General features: G+C 35.2%; 1 long non-coding RNA gene across 1 annotated transcript in view; it reads left to right on the forward strand.

The window, feature by feature from the left end:
* Positions 1–24,308, forward strand: part of LOC126935914 (uncharacterized) — a 96,987-nt gene that overhangs the window by 21,017 nt on the left and 51,662 nt on the right. Inside the window, exon 3 of the long non-coding RNA XR_007719339.1 lies at positions 54–119. This is a non-coding gene — a long non-coding RNA (uncharacterized LOC126935914). The remainder of the gene's footprint in view (positions 1–53; positions 120–24,308) is intronic.

The raw sequence follows: 24,308 nt of genomic DNA on the forward strand, positions 1-24,308 counted from the left end.
ACCAACTGTGGACTAAATACATACTTCTGATCAGCATTTGCTTGAATTTGCAGATGTGGAACCTGCAGAAGCAGGGGGCTGACTTAAGAGATAAGGATCTGCAGACTCTGACATCCATGGTAGGTATTGGTTCAAATTCCTGGTGAATGCTAAGAGATAACTGTATTTGTTTTGTAAAAGAGTTAAAATTTTTAGAGAAAAATGTTAATTAAAAACTTATCTAATAAGCGAGAAACTTTTGATTTGCATAGTAATTATAGTATATGCTATAGTATTAATTATTAACTGTACATATCTCAATATGTTTGTATTTTTAATACAAATTTGCCACTGGGCAAGATAGCAAGATGACAATGAATGTGATGGTGATTATCTAGAACAGCAGTTCACTGGCACTCTAGTAAAAGGGCTTAGAAGAACATGGAAATTGAATTATATGAGTTACTTCTTCATTACTCTAGTATCCCCAGCAAAGGCCACTCTGTCCTCAAATATTGGTAAAAAGTTGTTGGCAAGGCATAGAGAAAAATGGTGCATTAATGAGCCCATCTATATATGGGAAAGCAGTTCATTTTCAATGTTGGAATTCTATGCATAAAATGGACAACTTTAGGAAAATAACTTGGCAAGAAATCATCAAGTCAGTACTATTTTGGCATCACTACTACTTTGGATGATATGGGTTCTTGGCCTTGTTAATACCACACTTGTTCTCTTCTTCACTGTTACTGGCTTCCTGTCTTCCTGCACCCACCCACATGCTTAAGTGTCTGCTCTTGCCCCTGCCTTAGCACTAATGATTTATTTAAAAACATGCTAAAAGAGTAAAATAAACTAATTCCTCTAAGTGGCCATTCAGACCATCATCTTTTACGTATGCTTTTATATCTTACCATTAGAATTATAAACGTTCTAGGTCATTCATCATGATCTTATCTCGTATAACTCTACATTTTTTTTTTTATTGTCTTACCAGACCCTATCATTTACGTATCTGGGAGATACATATATTCAAAAAAATTACAGTATGCCTTCAGGAAGTCATAATATACTAGCTATAATATCTCCTATATTCATTCTTCAAAGTTCTTTTTGTTCTTAGTATAACTGAATTCAGGCTGCCAAGTGAAGACACTGGGTCCCAGCTTCTGAAGGTGATACTTCTATTTTTCTCCTACACGTTATATGCCACATAACCCAAAGATGTGCTGCTTGCTCTCCGTGGCTCCTCCCCCTTTGTATTACCCACTTACACATTGTATTCCTCTCTTCTCACTTAACATGTCCAATTAGGTTGAAGTCATTCATTATGACTTCAATATCGATGGAGAAGATATAACAAACATGTGGTGTCTGTGTTCTTTTCAAGTCCTCATTTCCAAAGACCTTTTCCTTCTCTTAACCTCAGCCTCTTATTCCTCATTTGGTGATTTGCTATTTACTGACAACAAAATATAGGTATACCACCTCTGAAATTCATAATTTAAGTATCTCACTCTGTTAATAACACCACCTAACTTTCAAGCTATCTTTTAATCTTTCTCCCACGTCAATTTTTTTTCAAACTTCTGGCGACTTTCAGTCATTATCCACCATTACCTATGTCCTCTCTTCTATCTTTAAACCACTTGATTTTATAGACTGTTACTATAGCCATTTAATTAATTGAAAGTATTCTTATTTCAGTGGCCTTTTTTACTTATAGAAACAACTATATTTAAACTTTTTTTTTTTTTTTTTTTTTTTTGAGAAGGATTTTCCCTCTTTCACCCAGGCTGGAGTGCAGTGGCATAATCTCAGCTCACCGCAACCTCCACCTTCCGGTTCCAAGTGATTCTCCTGCCTCAGCCACCCAAGTAACTGGGATTACAGGTGCCCGCCACCACACCCAGCTAATTTTTGTATTTTTACTAGAGACGGTGTTTCACCGTGTTGGCCAGGCTGGTCTCGAACTCATGACATTGTGATCCACCCACCTTGGCCTCCCAAGGTGCTGGGATTATAGGCGTGAGCCACCTTGCCCAGCCTAAACTAAAATTTTAATGTAAACTGTAGAATACAGCAACAAGGCCTACACCAACCTTGATGAATGCATTTGTAAAAACACAATGATGGTGACTGAAATTTTAAAGCCACAGCTTTTAAGCAAGCTTTCTAAACTATAAATATTATCGTGATAGGTTTACTTTCTTACTCTGATAAAGGTGTAATATTTAAAAAAAACAAAACAAAACAAAAAAAAACCTATCCCTGCTCAGTATTTAACTCTTAGTCAATTATCTTACTTCTCTAAGAAAACAAAAGCAAACCCATTGTTCATAAAAAAGCTATCTCCATTTTGATAGGTCCCTATATAGTTGGTTTTTCCTCTTTTTTTCAAAGATAAAAACTTTTCTGCTTCCTAAGTTCACATTTAAATTGTTCCCTATATCCCATTGCATCTGGTTACTCAAAGATTTCATTCTAGCTATTATACCCTTTCCTTTTAAATCACCATTTTTCTTTTCTACCACACACATTAAATTTAGCATAAACACAAAATAATTCTTCAGTTTTGTAAAACACTCCTGTTAACAGTAGAGGGTATCCAGGTTCCTGGCATCTTGAACAGAGAATTATACAGAAGGCACAAACAAAGCAAGGAAAGTCCGGGCATGGTGGCTCACACCTATAATCCCAGTACTTTGGGAGGCCAAGGCAGGTGGATCACCCAAGGTCAGGAGTTCAGGACCAGCCTGATCAACATGGTGAAACCCCGTCTGTACTAAAAATACAAAAATTATCTGGGTATGGTGGTGCATGCCTGTAATCCCAGCTACTTGGGAGGCTCAGGCAGGAGAATCACTTGAACCTGAGAGGCAGAGGTTGCAGTGAGCCGAGATCACGCCACTGCACTCCAGCCGAGGCAACAAGAGCAAAACTCCATCTAAAAAGAAGAAAAAAAAAAGCAAGACAGGAATTAAGGGATTTATTCAAAATGAAAGTACATTCCACAGTCACAGTGTGGAAGCGGGCCTGAGCAATAGGGGCTCAAAGGCTCCGTTATGGAATGTTGCAAAGTTTAAATACCCCCTAGAGGATTCCATTGGTTACTTGAGGTATACTCTGTGTAAATAGAGAGGATGAGGTAAAGTTACAAAGTCATTTACTTGGCCTGTGCGCTATGGAGAGGATATTTCCTATCATAGCTGAAGTGTGAATCAGCCTTATGTTCCCTGCCTCCAGACCTCATTTTCCTGCCTCATCTCCCTGCTGAGAGATGTGATCCCCATAAATCTTTATGGGAGGCAGAGGGGCCAATGGTCTTTTTTCTGTAACTGCTTCATGCTGGCTTGGGATGTACTCCCTACCTATTGGGGATCATGGAACGCTCACCCTGCTGTGTCTAGTAGAGGCAGGGTAGCTCCTTGATGGCCAGGGGTGGTGTCTTCACTTGGAACTTGCTGGAGCCTTTGTTGAGTGATCATCTGAAGCTCGATGGTCTCTAGGAGAGAGGAAATGAATTTGGTTAAAAGATTTCATGGGAACTTCAGGGGGTGGATACCTATGATGCCAGAGATGTTTGTTATAGAGATTTGCAGAAGAAAAAAAAACAAACCCTGGTCTGTTCCAGAATCCATGTGTTTCCTTAAAGTCTTAGCATGAGCAACTCCATTTTGGTTTGGTTTGGTTTGTTGGGGCCTAGTGCATGAGCTCAATCCAAAACAATGACCTCTCATAATTTTGTTTAAAAAAATTCCCCTTTTTTGGTCAGGTTCTCACTTAGACGAGAGTGTGACTAAAATTTATGGCCTTAGCCCCACTCTCAGTTACCATATCATTTTGGGTTTCTGGTCTCAGCATGTCATTCATAAGTTACAATGTCCTCATAGTTGCACGTTTCTTTCAGCTCTTGTTATTCCAGTTGAAGAGAGACCATATGACATTCTAGAGATGGCTGCATACAAACATTTAAAACCTTTGAGAGAATATAGCACACCAGGGAGACTATTATTAAGACTATTGGGAGGATAATACCAAGCGTTTGGTGTATGCTCCTTACCCAAGGTCCCATAAACCAAACCTCCTAAAATTAAACTAAAGAGTTTACTCACTTGACTAAGCAATTTCTTCATCAATCTCCTACCACTGAGTTTCTATAATCTTCACTTGATGTATTTCCCCATAGGCTACAAATGCCAGCAGCTGCACAGGTAACTTTTTCTGTTTAGCTAATTCTATTATTTAGCATAGCTTTCACAAGAGAATTTAAAGTCTGTTGTGTGACTGTAGCCTCTACAGTAGAATTTGCTACAAAACCTATCATGAGGGGTACATTTCTGATCATTGCTTTTTCATTTTAAACCATGGAAAAAGGACCTCACAAATGAGGCCCTTTCAGAAGAGTGAAGGCCTTCTGGCAATGTTCCCTTTCACCCATGATGTGGATTAAGAGGAGTGAACCAATGTTTTGTTTTTGACTGATTATGAGGCAACACATGTACCATTAAAGTATCTTACCTACATTGGGCCTTTATCCTTTATCTATCAAAGTATAAGGTTACCCATGTATAAGGCAGGCTGCAAACTCCTTCACAAATAAAAGTATACCCCGTAAGTGCACACAACCGACACCTTTTCCACTTCTATTGTTCACAGAGACACAAACAAGAAAAAACATTCAAAGATAAGAGTTTCATGACAGTAGAAGTCTTAATCTGTGAACTTGGGAAAACTGTTCACAAGGATGGTGTCTTCTCCTTGGGAGAAATTTCCCTGGTTAGTTTTACCTCAAGGGTTCCAGTGGGTGCATAGTTCCAAAAGTGTGGAGGGAACCTTCTCAGTTGCAAGACCATGAACTGAAAGCCCAAGGTCCTGAATGAAGTTTTGTTGTAATGTGGATGGCAAGGACAGTCTTTCTCCAATGTTCTCAGAAGATCCAAACCATAAAAAGCTTTTTTACCTGGAGAAAATACACTATAGCATAATAATCTGCTTTTATAACATCAGCCCTCTTCCATGGGAAAGCTTTTATACAACCAGAAAACATGCATTGAAAATAACAATTGAATGAAATCCCTTTATAAAATGTTTAAATGTCCCACCAGGTGACCAGATATACCTGAAGCTTTGTTTTTCCAGGAATATGGAATCAAGCATTGGTTATAAACTATTCTCGTAATTTGTAAATCATTACACCAAAGTATTCAATCTGGATCATTGTATCTTTTCCATGATGAGTCATGGAATGCAGAACTTTTAATAATAAAAGCTTTAAGGACTCAGGAAGGACAAAGTGGCCATCCTGTTTCTCTGTGAGTCCATGCTTAATTAACATTTGTTGTATATCCTCTTGGATACCAGTGGTTTTTCCAAATTAGCTGCATAGCACTGACAAGGAAATTTGGTTATTTTTGTGGTTTACAATAACTTAACACAATAACTATAATTATAATTGATAGCATATACTTAAGCATTAGAATTTTAGAAATCCTATATAGTTTAGGAATATGTATTAGTATTATTCACAAAAATATAACCTAAAGAAGATTGAACATCATTTTAGCAAACCCATGTAGCTAAACACATAAAATAATCCTGTTTACTTTTCTTCTAGATGTTTTCAGGGGCCCTCATCCAGAAAGCCAGGCCTTATGAAAGACAATTTTGAAACTGTAGTTTGATTTTAGAATTCTAGATTACCATAAATTATTTATTTTGCCAAAACAATGACTCAAATTTTAAAGAAGCAAAAACCTTTTATAACCTTAAAAACACACACACACACACACACACACACACACACATTCTACCATTCTTACACACTTTGCATGTAAAATTGTTTTTAGTAGTCTTAATTGCATGTTATAATGGAGGATTTTAATGGAAGGCCTAGTAAGTCATGTTTTGATAAGGCTTGATTGTTTCCAGCATAGGTAGGGGTGTGGCCAACTCCACATGACCCCTAGTCTTACCTAGTTGAAAAGCAGACAAGTTAAATTTTAAAAGTCAAAAAAGCAGTTTATAACCTTAAAGCATTTAGCAAACCTAATATTTGAACAAATTTAGACCACATGTTTACATTTTAAAGACATTTGTATGTTACCAATAATGTTGAAAACCATCTTTATTTCCCAAGGATTGCTAAAGCCACATGAAGTAAAAGGCATTACACTTTCTGCTTTTCTGACAAAATACTTGATTTAATCTCTTATTATTATTAAACCATTAATTTAAAACTTTGCAGAGGAAATTAACCAGTTTGCACAGAGAGAAAGATGCCAGAGACTGAGTGGTAAGAAATTCTTAGCCCTTTTGCCGACGTGCTAGGTTTGTGGGTTCTCTCTCCCTGAGTAGCCCTGGAGACCCTGCTTGACAATATGCAAACAAACACATTGCCATGAATTAAGAATACACATAGATAGTTTACAAATTTTGGAGAAACTAGGCCAAAAGAGAGATGTGACTTAAATTCTATTTGTAACATTATACTAAACATTAACGTATAAGGAAGCCTAGAATCCAAGAAGTTAGTTTAAGGGTAAAAAGCTGGTGTGCTCCATTAATTCCTGCAGCCTGACAAAGGTAGCTTAGGAATTCCAGATAAATGGAATGGATGATGACTTGCCAGAAATGCATAGAAAACAAAATAACTATTTGCAGAACGAAATAAAAGCCTTCCACTAGAAACTAAAAAGCACCATGGTTTTATATATATGGATACACAAGCTAAAGCCAGAGAAGAATGAAGAGCAAGAGAATTAAAAATAGAAGCAAAAACAAATAAACAGAAAACCAACCCTCAATTTCCGTATGCAATTTATCCTGGAGGGTGCAGTGTTATCTAAGGCCTCCAAAACCCCACTTATTGAATATCTTATTTCTGATATACAATTTACTATTCTTAAGTTTACTAATATCATCATACATCCTGTGTAATCAAGAAATTCACCTTACGCACATGACCAGTTAGTACTCTAGCATTCTCCATGCAAACGAGAAAACATAGTGTGAAGCAATGCAAGCATGGATGTGAAATTTGGTTCCACACTAAATTCATCTTCATGCTTAACTGTCTTTAAAAAAAATTGCCAAACTGTCAGTGTCTTTCTTTACAATATTTCTTATTTTACTTTAAGAGCTTTGACTATGAAAATATTTATTAGCCAAATGTCTCTAATTCTCTATCAGGATTTAAATAATATTTTATTATTTAAACTCTTTCCACATCTTTCTCCCCTACTTAATGATTTCTTACTGGTTTCATAAATAACATTTTCAAATCTGTAATTTGAGCTTTTAGATAACTTCTGAATTAGACAAAATTATTCTTTTTTCCACTAATAACAATGCTTTCTGGTGCATTTTGTATACAGAATTACATGTTAACTAAAATTTGTATCTTTAGTAACCTAAAACTTTAGTGAAACCCTAAAAAGCAAGAAGTCCTGAACTGTCAGATATGGGCATTTATAGATAAGAACAATCCCACAATTTTAGAAACGTATTTCCCTTATCACAACCCTTTCTTAATTGGAAATGACTCAGATGTTAAATGAGTATCAAAAATAACTTTAACATTTTAATTTACCCAAAAAGTTTACCTAAAACATTTATCCCATTCACTGTACTTAATTTTTACTTTTAACAAGGGAGACATGAGACATCAATCCACATATGTAAAACATTAAACATTAGTTTGGTCTGGAAAGGCAGGACAACTTGAGGCAAGGAGGGGGCTGGGGGGCTTTCAGATCATAGGTGAGAGACAAATGATTGCATTCTTTTGAGTTTCTGATTAGTCTTTTTGAAAGAAGCAGTCAGACATGGATTTATCTCAGTGAGACTTTGAGTAAAATGGGAGGCAGGCTTGCCCCAAGCATCTCCCGGCTTAAATTAACACTGACATTTTAAAATATCTAGCAAAGATAAACAAAAAATTCAGAAAAAAAAAAGTGTGCTGATAATTCTGAAGGCCTTTCTATTTTTATTCCACCAATAATGTTAAAGCTAGCTTGTTTAGTAAAGTTATACTTAGGTCACATGAACTTGAAAATTGCTTATTTACTTAATTTATGAATGCTCTCTAAGCGCCAATTTGGTAGACACAACATATAAGTGTAGGTACAAGGAAACATATCTAGACATGTATACACTCATATACAAAGATCCGATAGCTTGGAATGTTAGCCATGAGATAGCAATACAAGCTTTCCGGTTTTACTTTGCCCCAATGGATAATTTAAGGAAGGCTGTGAACCAAAATTTCAGGTACAGCGGTATCCGTGGCAGTTTGATGTTTAAAGGCTAAACTCCCCAGACACCCAGGAGCACTGGGGCCAAAGAGTCCCAAAGGAGGGTGTTACATGTTAACCAGGAACCCTGCTTAGAACAGCAGCACAAAAGCATGGATACATGCAATGCCATCCCACTTTCCCATTAGACAGTAAACTTCAGATTCTAAACAATTTTAGGGCCAAGCAATATTGCAACTGCGAGAGAAAATTCTAAGGAGGGCTCATTACTATACCTCAGAACCTCTGCAGAGAGCATCTTCTCTGGAGAGTTTGAGGTCCGGATGATCCCCCCGAGTAGCCTGCTATGGGGTTCAGTCTTAAGAGTTCCAGATGTCTCTTGGCCTTAGGTGGGCACCAGTGCCACTTTGCATGCATTCCCTCCAGAGCCTACTATGAGCTGTCCTTTGTTACCTGGGTGTAATCCCAGATTTTTAGCATCCTTGTAATTTGATAAGGCCACGCTTTCCCAGGCTTCCTATTCTATGAACTTTAATGATAGGAACTAGAGGCTTGGTGGGTTTCCTTTGCCCTTAGCCAGTTGAATAGGGGAAGGGAAGAATTCAGCATAAGAAAAGAAGGTTTGAGTCACCTGAAACAAGTAGGAGTTGGCTCCAAGCTGCACCACACCTAGGAATCAGGGACCATGTATGGAAAAAATTTTTAGAAAGCCCTTTCCTCTTCTGGCAGGGCAATTATTCTCATTTGTTCTTAGGCCTTCAGGCAATTCCGGGGAGTGACCTCAGCCAATTGTCCTCAATTTCCAAGGAGCTACTAGAAAACAGTCATCGAAAGACTGAAGAGAAAAAAAAAAAAAAAAAGAGAGAGAGAGAGACAAAGGAGTAAAAAAATGAAAAAGACCCAGATTCCTTAAGCAAATTGGGCAGTGGTGGTTAAGCTTTGCCTGTGGAAACCCCTTAGTTTCACTGACCATGGCCAGAAACCTGCAGTTGCTTCTATGTTTAGGCGCTGCCCACCGAGTCCCAGGTTGGAAAGGAAAAGAGAGAGAAAGAGATTCCCCTGTTTGGAGCAGAAAGGAGAAGGAGAAAGGAAAAGAATAAATCCCAAACTTTGGGCTTACCTCTTCCTCCTAGCTAGCTCACAAAAATATGTTAACAGTGAAGGGTGTCCATGTTCTTGGCGTGTTGAACATAGAATTGGACAAAATGCACAAACGAAGCAAGGAAGGAATGAAGAGATTTAGTAAAAATGAAACTACGTTCCACAGTGTGAGAGTGGGCCCAAGCATAGGAGCTCAAAAGCCCCATTACAGAATTTTTGGAAGTTAAAATACCCCCTAGGATTCCATTCATTACTTGAGGTATGCCCTATGTAAATGGAGAAGATGAAGTAAAGTTACACAGTCGTTTACTTGGTCTATACCCTATGGAGATATTTCCTGTTACAGCTGAAGTGTGAATTGGCCTTATGTTCCCTGCCTCCAGACCCTGTTTTCCTTCCTCACTCCCTTGCACTATTATTTTAGACAATTGACAGATTATCTATCCCATCTTATAGGCAATTGCCAGGAAAGTTGTTTATACTTACTGCTTTTAATTCTCTGTGTCCTATTCTGTTGTTAATTATCTCCAATTAGGTATTTACTCTCTACTGAAGCCATTCTATTTAATTTTTATTCTATTTAACTACTATCCTGACACTAAATGTACCATTCTTAGAAAGTTCACCAATGATTGACTCTACCAACACCATCTTTTCAGCTTTATCAGTGACTACCATTTTTCCCACTTTAATCATTTATATGTTTTACTCTTAGTTGAACTCTCAGCAGCTTTGACAAAATCATTACTTCTACCTTATTGAAACACTTTAATGTCTTAGTGAAATGACCTCATTAAAGTCACATAGCCTTAGTTTCACATTTATAAATGAGTGTAATTATCTTGCAGGATTGTTATGATGATTCAATGAGGTAATACGTGTAAGAATTACCAGTGGTTGGCTTTTAGGATGGACTCAATGAAGAGAAGCAAATGTAATAATAATTAATTCCTTAAGTATGCTAATCTTGTCTGTAGGTCATATCTATTCTTTATGAATTGCAAATGATCAGAAAGCATTCCTATATTACATACTACTTCAAACTCAATTTTGATCATAAATATAGCAAAATATCTGAAACATAGCAAAAGTCCAGTAAATAATTGTTAGAATTTATGAATTCTACTTTTGATTCAACTTCTTTAACAAGGAAGCATCAAACTAAATAATTTGCATGCTTGTTTTTCAGCAGGACAGGTAGAAAATTGCCTATGTTGTCACCCTATGCTGCCTATAGCTCAATTTTTGTCAACATGGTTCAAAAGATATTTTAGCATTTACCTGATACATGATATTGAAGAATTAATTTCTTCAGACAGTGGAGCCACAACCTAGTGCTGAAGTCCCAGATTCCTTTAATAAGCCTCTGCATTTAAACTTTGTGAATTCACAAACCGTATTTTTTCTTATTGTAAATTTTGTTGTATTAGAGTTTTAATTACAGATAAATTATTAAATTGGTTGTTCCTATATAGATGTACTTTTTGTAAGAGGAAAAATACTAAGACTATAGATAGTAAATTTCAATACGTTTTTACATTGACATCATCTAACACAAATTGTCTAATATAACCAAAGCTATACATTTATCGGGGTTTATATTACCCATATGTAGCACAAATTCTAATCCCCATGTGTCTTAGTTATAGATTTTTGGAGTCTTCTGTGAACTTTCATTTCAGGTTTTATTATTTCTTATGAGAGGTAGCCTCTCTAGACTCAACCCATTACAAAAAAATTATGCCTGTATTTCCTCCATCCCTTTCAATCAACTAAGTATGTTCACATCAATGCTGAAATAGGAAATTAGTTTTATAGTAGCAAGATCATTATATGATAATTGTTTCTTATAAGGCTATAACCTTGGACAAGGGGATAATAGAAAGCAACTTTATTCGTTTAAAATACAGCATATGTATCTTTTTTTCAGTCACCAATCTGTGTCTTATGTTGGAACCGAACTGTCGATTCCCTCCTGGGCAGGGGTCGCCGCGAAGGATCACCGACACGAGATTCACAGCAGAGAGTTATTTATTACTAGCGCGCTAGGGTCCCAAGCTCTAAGTTGGCCCTGGGACCCTGACTGCTTGTTACAGGCTGTTTATATAGGCAAACACAAGTTCAAACACAGCTTATGGCGCGAAATTCAAACAAAGCTTAAGGCGCAAAATGATTGGGTCTAGCTATGGCCTGAGCAAGGTGTCTTATGCTAATTGGTTAGAGCAGGACCTTATGAGGTTTTTTTCCTGGAGTTGTTGATTCCGGGAACTTCGAGGCAGGGTGGGACCCCCGGAATTGGCAGGGTGGGACCCCATGAGGTTGTTTCCCAGAATTGGCAGGGTGGGACCCTATCAGGGTGGGTCCCTATCGAGGCAGGGTGGGACCCTATCCAGAGCCACCTGGTGTTAATTTTTTCTATATGAGGCCTAGTTTCTAAGTTTTATGAGGCCTAGTTTCACTTATTTCATCTCTAACCCAGCTCTGCACTTCTTTTTATAAACTTTCCTTTTATTCACTTGGCTTCAGATATAACACATTCTCTTGAATTTTCTTTTTACTTCGGTGGTAGCACCTTCTCAATCATCTTTGCTTAGTTTGTTTTTACCCATTTCCTCAACTTGAAGCAGTGGAAAGCCTTAGGATTGTGTCATGTTCCCATTTAGAAACATATTCACTCCCTAGGTAAGCTCATTACCTACTTCCTCTACTTTACATACTAGTCATATAATAGTGATTGGTAAATTTTAATCTCCACCTCTGACCTGCTACCTACCTTTCAGAGCCTTATACTGTATTCAGCTGACTAGTTGAAATCTCCACTTGAATTTCTGATCAGTGTATCTAACTTAAAAGTTCCCAAAGGTATACAATTGATTCCCTGTTTTGTCAATTATACCTCCTACGCTAGGGATTCCTATCTCATTAAGCTGCAACACCATTCGCCCAATTGCTCAGGCCAAGATATTGTATTTCTCTTTTTTCTACTAGTGTGCTTTATCTGAATAAATAGTACCACCATTTACCCAGTAAATTGATCACCCTTAAGCCTTAATTTTGAAGCATCCTCTATTAGTCTCTTGCTTTCATTTTTGTTAATCCAAACTAGTCCTACCAATTATTAAGAGGAAGAGTTGCCTTCAGTTTTTCCCTCTATTATTCTGTTCCATCCACAGTGATTTTATTGTTTCTTGACTACATAAATACAAGCTTAATTCAGAGTATTTGTTATCTATTGTATCAAAAATACTTGTTGACTGGGCTCAATGTGATCTCATTTAAGGGCACTTTATGTTGTTTGATGACAATTGACAAAGTTTTATCCTTTGAGTGGGAAATGTAATATTGTCATCCTTTGAGTTGGAAATGTAATACTGAATAAACATGTAATTCACCATTTCCTTGATACCCCAGATGACACTCACTAAAGTGGTTCCTGTACCTCTCAATTCTAAGAAATACTGGGGTCCTGATTTCCAAAACTGCTGAAAAGAAGATGCTGTTTCCATTCGTGTCTCTTCTTTCCAGCCCTAAATCACTTAACTAATTTGAAAGATTCACAAAGGCCTGCAGGAAGGAGAATCAAGTTAATTTAATGTTTTACTAGCAAGCTTCTGCTTAAAAAAAAAAAAAATCTAAATCATACCCTTTGCTCAATACCACTACTTAATTTCTGTTATTCATTTGCAGCCCAGCAAGAACTATTACCAGTGTTATTTCTAATATAGAAGAGCTATAGTCACTCATAGTAAAAGAAAAAACCTCATGTTATGATAATTCACAAAATATTAATAAGCATTCATATAAATACCCAAAATGGATTATAAATCATGTTATAGTGATTTTTATCCTAATAGTTTGATTTTAATTCTGAGTAGACCTGAAATTTTTCTTAAATGTAGAACAGTGGTTCTCAGACAAGAACAATTTTCTCTTTCAGAGTACAAATGTCTGGAGACATTTTTAATTATCACAACTTGGGGTTGGTGGAGGATGTTACTGGCATCAAATGGATAAAGGTCAGGGATGCTGCTAAACATTACAACCCTAAGTGCATCCTACATTGTCTCTTGCACATGAAGAATTTTCTGGCCCTAAATGCCAAAAGTGCCAAGGTTCAGACATGTTAATCTACAGTAAGTAAATATAATAGCAGAAAATTCACCAGTAGTACTCTTTTAGAAAATTACATACTTTTTTAACTTGTGTAAGCCATATACAGTAAAGTATAAAAATTGATTTGTTTTAAAGAAATCATAAGAAAACACAATTGAAGGTTATTTTAAAAATTACCATAATATAAAAATAAACTTTCTGTATTTTACAAAAAAGAAAGCATGAAAGATAATATGTAGGGTTCCCCCCTCCTCTCACCCCTTAGTTTTCTTATTTGTAATTTCTTCATGAATTTGTCTCTGTTTACGGAAATTGTGTTGTAAATGTATGGTAATTATAAATTTTCTTTTATTAGGCATTTATCTAAAAGAATGTCATGTACTTTAAAAATTCATAAATATTCATGTTTTCTATAAAACAGTAGTCATTTTCTAAGATGTTTATGAAAACATGAGGCAGTTAAGAGGTTATCTGAAAATGTGCCTAAATTCAAAGCCAAAGAGAAGTTTAAAGTTAAGAGTTGTGAACAGCAGATCCAATAAAAAGACCATAAGGCCAGAGGAGGAATATTTTACTCTACACAAAATTGATTTTCCTAGAAACCATCAGGGTAAAATGAATTATGTTGTTCTTAGGATTCTTCTTTAGATTTTTTTCTCTTCTTTATCTACCAAATACTTTCCAAGGAGATTTTATTTTTTCTCCTAGGTTTAACTCTTGCTTGTATACTGATTTCATTACAATGTATGATCCTCCTTAGTTCTTCTCCCTGAGTTCTAGGCAAAACTATACAACTGGATGCTTAACAAAACACCAGAGAGAATTCAAAGTATTGGTCTGGGTTTGTTTCATAGACAAATGAACTCTGCATTCACACAGGGACCCACAGCCACAAGGGCATTTTCATTTTGCACAGGGTCCCACAGATTATGCCGCCTTCCTCCTATATGTCAGAGTCTGAATTCATCCTTCCCACTAGACCATTTTCTCCTAATAATCAATAATCTCCAGTCCATTTCCTCTGGGTTTCTTGTTCTATGTAGACAATAGCATTCCACACTTTTAACTACTTTTTAGATGTTTATTTCCATGTTTTCAATAGTATCTTTGTATTGTCATTACTTGACTTCTCTGATTTAGAATTCCTTTGGCTTCCCTTTATACAAGATGAATAGTCAGTTCCCTGACACCCATTCCAAAAAACAAAACAAAACAAAAAAACACTTCCCTTTTTCTGTGCACACATAGGGATTACATCAGATATTTTAGTCAAATCAACCCCTAGGTTATATATTATTGTGACTACATAAATATTAGTCACATATCAGTTACATTTGACACTTTGGGTATATTTATTTTCTTATGCTACCTTTTATTTTCTCTGAGGTAATATCCGAATCGTATTAAAACACTTCTTTGAGACATCTCTTCTTGGGTCTTTGTCTTTCCACTTCAATCTGGCTGTTTCCTCTCTATGTTTAATAGGATCTCCCTTCAACATAATCATGGGAATTTCCTTATCATTTCCGCTATGTTATTTTTTTTGTCTTATAACGCCATGAATATTTCTCTTTGTTTGTTTCTCATTTGATAAAGTATATCCCAAAGTATTTTCCTGGGAGGGATGAATATAAGATTATTTTTGAGATTTTGGGCAGTGGATATTGTAAATTGGCACTATTCAGTGTCTATTTTCAGCACCTTCTAATGTAGCTCCCATTACTTCACTTCTGCCTGAAAAGCTGTAAACATTTCACAGATCCCCTTTGTAGAGACGGTGCTGGATATAGTTTTTATTTCACCAATCTTACTCACTTTTTTTTTTTTTTTGTAAAATTTAGACAGCAGGAGGCTCTACTTAAACTGTTCTTTCTGTTTTTACTGCTAAGCATGGTCTTAGAAGGCTTTGGACTTTCTATAGCATTGTCAGGTATATCCTTGTCCAGTCATGAGTTTTCTTATTGTAAAACATATGGCCCAAGGCATCTATTTTGTTGATGTACATCACAGTGGGCCCAATGTAATAGTAGATCTAGGTAAAATAACAGTAGTCACAATCACTGTTGAATATTATGCTTCACACACATACAGTCACACACACAATCTGCCAGTAGCGGAATTCAATGTTCTGTTTCCAATACAGCACTAGCTACTGGTGTCATTCCAATATATTAGAAGTTATATTTCATTTGTTTCTTTATTTAAGTGTTTTAATTCTCTCCTCCTTATGTTCATAATTTCCTTTAAATCTTTAAGCATATTTCTAAGGGCTACTGGAAACTGTTTGCTAATTTCATTATCTCATTCATGTGAATATTATGTTTTGAGTATATAAATAATGCCACCCTGAATTAAGAATGTTAAAATTTGTATTGAAAAAGCATTTAATTTCATTGAGAACCAGCTTGATCATTTTATTGGCAGCTGTTGAATAATTTTTACTCTAGGAAGGATAAAGTACTGTGATCTCTGGGTATCCAGAGAATGGGCCAGGTACTCAATGTGATCTCTCTAATCTAATGGGCAGTTGAACATCTCCTGATCTTTTGTGTGCTCTGGTATTCATTGATGTTACAGTTCTCTTGTTCTTTGCCTAGCATTGTTGAATTTTGTAATGTGTAGGCATTAATTCTTGTTCAGTGAAAGAATCAAAAGGATATATATGCATTTTAGTCTATACTATGGACTTTCTCTGTGTTCTTCCTTTGACTCCAACATTCTATATTACAAATTCAGTTGACTATCTTATCTCCTCAAAACTTAAACCCACATATACACACATCAAATCCGGTGAGGGCTTTATTTTTGGTATTTTATTATTACTATTATTAAGGTTAGAAATTTTGTCACATATTTGAGGATCCTTTGGTGTCTGTTTATATTTGGGGATGTAGTGCCAAGAAAAAAAAGGGGAGTTCTAACATTTTATGTTTATGTGTGGGGTCTAGTACAAGGATAAGTCTCATCATCTGGCTAGACTCCTCATTGTATAAGATCCAGTTATAATATGTATTTGCATTTTTCTTATTTACTTTCTGAAAGATAAATCTTCTAGTATATTGCTATGTGGTATAATCCTGGTTTTCCAACTTTTCTGAGAGCTAAGTGGTATCAATAGTGATGAGATCCCACACTTCAGGATGTAGACCTTTATTTTATTACTTTTTATTCTCGTAGAGTTTTATAGTACTCAGTTAAGCATAGTTCCAAAATGACTAGAATAATTCTGTATAACCTTTCACCAGATAAACCTACTTCTTATGGTTTTGAAATAAGAAGCAGATGGGGAATTCCATGCTGCTTGGAGTGTCCTGAAGTCTGGCTTCTCATATAGTCAGAAATTATTTATGATTATCTTCCCCAAGTTTACTATTATCTACAGTGATACCTGGCTTCTGTAATTTTCTTCTATTTGTGGCATTCTGCAATATAATTTTATTGATTACAGTATTCTTGCTGTTACTTAGGTTACCATATCAGTTACTCCATCTTTTTCTACTTTATAAAATATTGCTTGATTTTTACATTTGTATTATACTTGACTGTTTCCTTTATCTGTGTAATCCATTTTGTGCTTATGAAAATACCATTAACACAAATTTAATGGAACTTTAAATGAGTCCAAAGCTAGCGTTTATTTTTATTGAGAGTCATAATGTTCTTTTGTATCTTTTTAAAGTTTCATTTAAAATTGACATATAATTGTACATATTTACTGGGGTTAGTGTGAAGCATAGATTGTATAATGACCAAGTCAGGGCAATTACCATATCTATTACTTTATACATTTATCATTTCTTTACAGTGGAAACGTTCAAAATCTTCTCTTCTAGGAATCTTAATATAAATATGACATTATTATTAGCTATAGTCACCCTACTGTGTAATAGAACACCACAACATATTCTTCCTGTTTAACTATAACTTTGTATCCGTCTGCCAACCTCTCTCCAGCCCCCTTTCATTCTCTCCTCCTCACCTTCTGGTAACTGCCATTCTACTCTCCACTTTTTCTTTTTTATTCTTAGGGAGATGGAGTCTCACTCTGTCACCTAGGCTGGAGTACAGTGGCACCATCTCAGCTCACTGCAACTTACACCTCCCAGGTTCAAGCGATTCTCCTCCCTTAGCCACTTGAGTAGCTGGGACTACAGGTGTGCACCACCATGCCCAGCTAATTTTTTTTATTTTTAGTAGATACGGGGCTTCACCATGTTGCTCAGGCTGGTCTCGAACTCCTAACCTCAGGTGATCCACCAGCCTTGGCCTCCCAAAATGCTGGGATTATAGGTGTGATCCACCACACTTGGCCTCTACTTTCTACTTCTATGAGATCAGTTTTATGAATGAAATCATGTGGTGTTTGTCTTTCTCTACCTGGCTTATTTCATTTAACATAATATCCTCCAGGTTCATCCATGTTGAAGCAATTGACAGGATTTCATTCTGTTTTACGGTTGAATAGTGTTTTGTTGTCCATATATATATATATATAAATATAAATATATATATATATTTAATAGAGCCCCGTCTACTAAAAATGTAAAAATTAACTGGGCATGGTGGCTCACGTCTGTAGCCCCAGCTACTCGGGAGGCTGAAGCAGGAGAATTGATTGAATCCAGGAGATAGAGGTTGCAGTGAGCTGAGATTGTGCCACTGCACTGAAGTCTAGGTGACAGAGCAAGATTCCGTCTCCAAATATACATGTATATCTTTATCTATTAATCTGTGGATGAGCACTTAGGTTGATTCTATATCTTGGCTATTGTAAACAGTGAAGCAATAAATGTGGGAGTAAAGTAGCTCTTTGTCATATTGATTTTATTTTCGTTGAATATATTCCCACTAATGGGATGGCTGAATCATATGGTAGTTTTATTTTTAAAATAAAAATAGAGGTTTTGAGGAACCTCTTTACTGTTTTTTTCTAATGACTATAATAATTTACATTCCCACCAGTGGTATGGAAGTGTTTCTTTTTCTCTACATTCTCGCCAACAATTCTTATCCTTTATATTTTTGATAATAGCAAATTTAACAGGAGTAAAGTCCTATCTCATTGTGGTTGTGATCTGCATTTCCCTGGTGACTGACAATTTTGAGAATTTTGTACATACCTGTTGGCCATTTTTTATGTCTTCTTTGATAAATGTCTGTTAGGAGTTTTTGCCCTTGTTTAATTGGATTGTTTTTGGTTTTTTGCTGTTGAGTTATTTGGGTGCCTTATACGTTGTGGATATTAATTCCTTACCAGATGTATATTTTGCATGTATTTTCTCTCATTCTGTAGGTTGTCTCTTCCCTCTGTTGTTTGTTTCTTTTCCTGTGGAGACACTTTTTAGTTTGTAATAATGTCATAGTTAATAATTTGGTAGTAATTCCATATGTCTGTTTTTGCTTTTGCTGCGTGTGCTTTTGTGTAGTCTTAGCCGATAATTTCTTCCCCAGTCTAATTCCATGAAGCATTTCTCTTGTTATTTACTAATAGTTTCTTAGTTTTGGATGTCGCATTTAAGTTTTTAATCCATTTAGAATGGATTTTTGTTTACTCTGAGAGATTGGGGTCTAGTTTCATTCCTTTGCTTGTGAATATCCAGTTTTTCCAGCACTATTTTTTGAGTGACTGTTATTTCTTCAATGTTTGTTGTTGGTACCTTTGTTGAAAATCAGTTGTCAGTAAATGTATGGATTTATTTATGGTTTCTCTATTCTGTTCCATGGGTCTATATGTCTATTTTGATGCCTGTATCATGCAGCTTTATTACTATATGTTTATAATATAATATGAAGTCAGGTAGGGCGATACTTTATTTCTTGTTCTTTTTGCTCAAAATTGCTTTGGCTATCTGGGGTCTTTTGTATTTTCAATATAAATTTTAAGATTTTTATATAAGGATTATATTGAATCAGTAGATCACTTTGGGCAATACGGCCTTTATATCAATATTAATTCTTCCATTTCATGAACATGTGGGATTTCTTTATTTCATTATGTCTTCAATTTCTTTTACTAATGTTTTATAGTTTTCATTGCAGGGATCTTTCAGTTCCTTGGTTAAGTTTACTCATAGATATTTTCAGTCAATTTTATCTGTTTAAAACCCAGCTTTTCATTTTGTTGATACCTTGTATATTTTTTAGTCTCTATTATATTTATTTCTGCTTTAAGCTTTATTATAAATTTTCCTCTCCTTGTTTTAGGTTTTTGCCTTGATTTTCTACTTCCTGGAGGTGAAGCATAGGTTATTTATTCAAGATCTTTATATTTTTTTAATGTAAGTGATTACTGCTACAAACTTTCCACTTAGAACTGCTTTTATTGCATTTCATAGGTTTTGGTATTTTGTGTTTCCAATACTCAAAGACATTTTAAGTTTCCTTTTTTAATTTATTCATTTACTCATGAGCATATGTTCAAGAGCATATTGTTTAATTTTCATATATTTATAGTTTCAAAGCTTATCCTATGATTGATTTCTAGTTATTCCATTGTGGTTACAAAAGATTCTTGACATAATTTTGATTTTTAAAAAATGTGTTAAAGCTTATTTTGTAGCATAACATATGGCTATCCTGAAGAATATTCTATGTGCTGATGAGACAAGTGGGTATTCTGCAGCTTTTGGGTGGAATGTTATGTAAATGTTTGTTAGGTTCATTTTGTCTAGAGCAGTTTAACTTCAATATTTATTGGATGATTTTTGATATGGATAATCTGTCCATTGCTGAAAACGGGATGTGAAAGTCCCCTACTATTATTATGCTACAGACAATCTTTCTCCTTATGTCTGTTAATAATTGCTTTATATATTTAAGTGCTCCAGTGATGGGTGCATATATATTTGCAATTGTTATATTCCACTGCTATATTGACTCTTTTATCTTTATATAATGACCTTCTTTGATTTTTTACCATTTTTTACATAATGTCTATTTTATCTGCTATAAGTACAGTTACTCCTGCTCTTTTAGGTTTTAATTTGCATGGAATACCCTTTTCATCCCTTCATTTTCAGTTTATTTGCATATTTATAGGTAAAGTAAATTTTCTGTAGGCAGCATATAGTTGAGTCTTTTTTTTTTCAAATCTATTCAATCACTGTGTGTCTTTTAATTGGTCGTTATTGATAGGTAATGGCTTACTACTGTCATTTTGTTGCTTGTTTCCTGGTTGCTTTGTAACTTCTTTCTTCCTATGTCTTCTTTTGTGCTTAAGTGATTTTATCTGGTTTATTTTCTTCCTTTTTATTCTTGATGTAACATTAATAGGTTTTCCCTTGTGGTTACAGTGAGGCTTACCGAAAACATCTTAGAGTTATAACAAGTTATTTTTAACTAATGACAACTTACCATTGATCACAAAATATAAAGAAAACAAACAAAAACTATTTAAAAACCCTCTACATTAACTCCATTTCTCCTACATCTTGACTTATCTCAGTTTTCACATATTTATATTGTTTATCTGTTCAATTATTGTCTTTTTTATAATTACAGTTTTGCCTTTTAGTCTTTATACTGTAAAGATATTAGTGATAGACACACCACAATTACACTGAGAGTATTCTGAATTTATATACTTACTTTTACCAGTAAGTTGTATCCCTGAAGATGTTTTCTTCATACACTTTATCATCTTTTTCTTTCAGAATAAAGAACTTTGGCTTTTACTTGTAAGAGAGGTTTGGTGGTGATGGTTTCCCTCAGCTTTTCTTTGCCTGGAAAAGTCTTTATTTCTCGTTCATGACTGAAGGATAGATTTCTTAGATACAGCATTATCTGTGGTGGGGTGTTTCTTTTTTTGTTGTTGTTGTTTTATTTTACTTCATCATTCTGAATGTTGTCTCACTGTCTCCTGTCCTTCCTCTGAGAAGTCTGCTTCCAGGCATATTGGAGCTTTTTTATATGTTATTTCCTTCTTTTCTCCTGCTCATTTTAGAATCATGTGTTTTTCATTGACCCTTGAGAGTTTGATTATTATGCTCTTGAAGTAGTCTTTTTTTGGTTTGAATTTGACTGGCAATCTTTCACCTTCCTGTACATATACACACACACACACACACACACACGTATATATATATACACACACGTTTCTCTAGGTTCAGAAAGTTGTCTCTTTGAGTAAGCTTTTTATCCTTACCCTTCCTTTGTTCACTTCCTCTTGAAGGCCAGAAACTCTTAAATTTGCTCTTTTGATGCTATGCCATAGATCTTATAAGCTTTCTTTGTTCTGTTTTGTTCTCTTCTAACTGTATATTTTCAAATTGCCTGTCTTCAAGCTCACACATTCTTTCTCCTATTTGATATATTCTGCTATTGAGACCCTCTAATGCATTTTTCAGTTATTTGCTCTATTTTTCATTATGTTTGATACCTTAAAAATCATTTTAATCTCTTTCTTAAATTTCTCTAATAAATTTCTGAAAGATTTCTCTGTACTTTCTTGAAGTTCATCAAATTTCTTAAAATACTTATTCTAAAGTCCCCATCTGACAGATCACATATCTCCATCTCTTAAGGGTAAGTTGCTAGCACTTTATTTAGTATGTTTGGCTAGGGCATATTTTCTTAAATATTCTTGATGCTTATGGGTGTACATCAATGTCTGAATATTGAAGAATTTTACATTTATTCCTGTCTTCAGAGTCTGTCCTTGTTTGTACCTGTCCTTCTTCAAAGAACTTTCCAGGAATTCATAGGGTACTGACTGTCTAGTTTCCTAAGTCAATGATCACTGCTGCTGTTTCAACCCTGGAGGATGCCCTAAGACCTTGTTTATGAAATTATCTCACAGTATGTGAGGTCACTAAATCAATGAGCCTGCAGGGACACCAGGAGAAAGTGCACTGGATTCCCAAAGTCCCTCTCTCATTTTCCTTTCTCTCCATCAAGTGGAGGGAGTCTCACTCTTCACTGTGCTTCCTGGGGCTGGTCAGGGATTATGTAGGCAGCGTTACACTGTCCTTTCTATCCTTTTCAATGTGCCTTTTCTTACTATTTTTCTAAAACCAGGTACCATAATCCCTCATTTTGTTTTCTAGCTTTTGTGAATGTATTTTATTACATGGATATTTGTTCAAATTGTTCTTTGTGTATGTGGGAAAAGGGGCACTCACTGGAGGGCTCTTTTCCACCATCTTACTCTACCTCCTCATAATGTTATTTCTTAATGAAAATTTTACTATTGACCGAAATAAATTGGATCAACAATTTTGAATGCATAGTAATTAAACACAAAGTACAGTGTAACATAAAATATTTCTTTACTGCATTAACAATTAAAGAAACAATTTTGTTTAAATATCATATAAATACAACAAATTGCCTATCTCACATGTGTAGAACTTAAAGTTTTCACGAACTAGATGTGGTGGTGTATGTTTCATCAATATTAAACACTACCTCAGGTGTTTTAGATCAATGTTCATGGTTTATCAACTTCCCCTTACCACCCGAATCACAAGCGCTATGATGACATTTAGAATCACAGATTTGTTTTTACACCTTCCAGATCTCATAAAAGTTGAACCATATCACATGTACTCAGTTGTCTCTCATTTATCACTGAATTTATATTTGTAGTTTCTTGAAATTTTGCTTTCTGTGGTAGCTAATTTATTGTAATTGAGTTACAGTATTCCATTATGTGAAGAGACCAAAATTCATTGGTCTAATTTACTGCTGATGGACATTTCAGTTAATTTATAGTTTAGGATTATCATTAATTGCTTTCTTGAATAATTAAAGTATGCTTTTAATGAAATGAAAGTTTATCTATTGAGTATACACTAAGAAGTGGAATTTCTGAATCATAGACAATATTTGCAATCTGCTTCTTTATGCAATGCCAAAAAAAATTTTCAAGGTGGTTGTGCACTGAACTAAATTGTGTGTTGTGTACCCTCAAAATTTATACATTGGAGCCCTTACCTTCAATGTGGTTGTATTTGTGTAAGGAAGGAATGAAGGTTATCTGGGATTATTAGAAGCATAGAGCCCTTATTTTACAGAAAATTAGTGTCTTAATGAGCAGGGACACTAGAGAGCTTGCTTTTTCTGTCTCCAGACATACTCACCAAGAAAAGGCCTTGTGAAAAGGCTACTGTTAAAATCCAGGAAAAAAGCCATCACTAGAAACTAAACTTGCTGGCACTTGATCATGTATCTAGTGTCCAGAACTGTGAGAAAATAAATGTCTGTTGTTTAACCACCCAGTTATGGTTTTGTTTTGTTGTGTTGTGTTGTATCGTGTTTACTCAGCCCAAACAAATAAAGGCAGGTTGTACTAATTTTAACTCCCATCAACAATGTATGAAGGTTTATTTATTTATTTGTTTATTTAACCTTTTTATTTCCATAGATTTTTAAGGAACCAGTGGTATTTTGTTACATGAGTAAGCTCTTTAGTGGTGATTTGTGAGACTTTGGTGCACCCATCACCTGAGCAGTATATACGGAATTTAATTTGTGGTCTTTTCTCCATCACCTCCTTCCCTTTCCCCTGAGTCCCTAAAGTCCATTGTATCATTCTTATGCATTTGCAGCCTCATAGCTTAGCTCCCACTTAAGAGTGAGAATATATGATGTTTGGTTTCCATTCCTAAGTTGCTTCACTTAGAATAATAGTCTCCAGTTCCATCCAGTTTGCAAATGCCATTAATTCATTCATTTTTATAGCTGAGTAGTATTCTGTTGTGTGTGTATGTGTGTGTGTGTGTGTATATATATATATCACAATTTCTTTATCCACTCTTTGTTTGATAGACATTTGGACTGGCTCTATATTTTAGCAATTGTGAATTTTGCTGCTATAAACATGCATGTGCAAGTATCTTTTTCATATAATGGCTTTTTTTC

The sequence above is a fragment of the Macaca thibetana genome, chromosome 14, assembly GCF_024542745.1.
Source record: "Macaca thibetana thibetana isolate TM-01 chromosome 14, ASM2454274v1, whole genome shotgun sequence".
NCBI lineage: Eukaryota > Metazoa > Chordata > Mammalia > Primates > Cercopithecidae > Macaca > Macaca thibetana.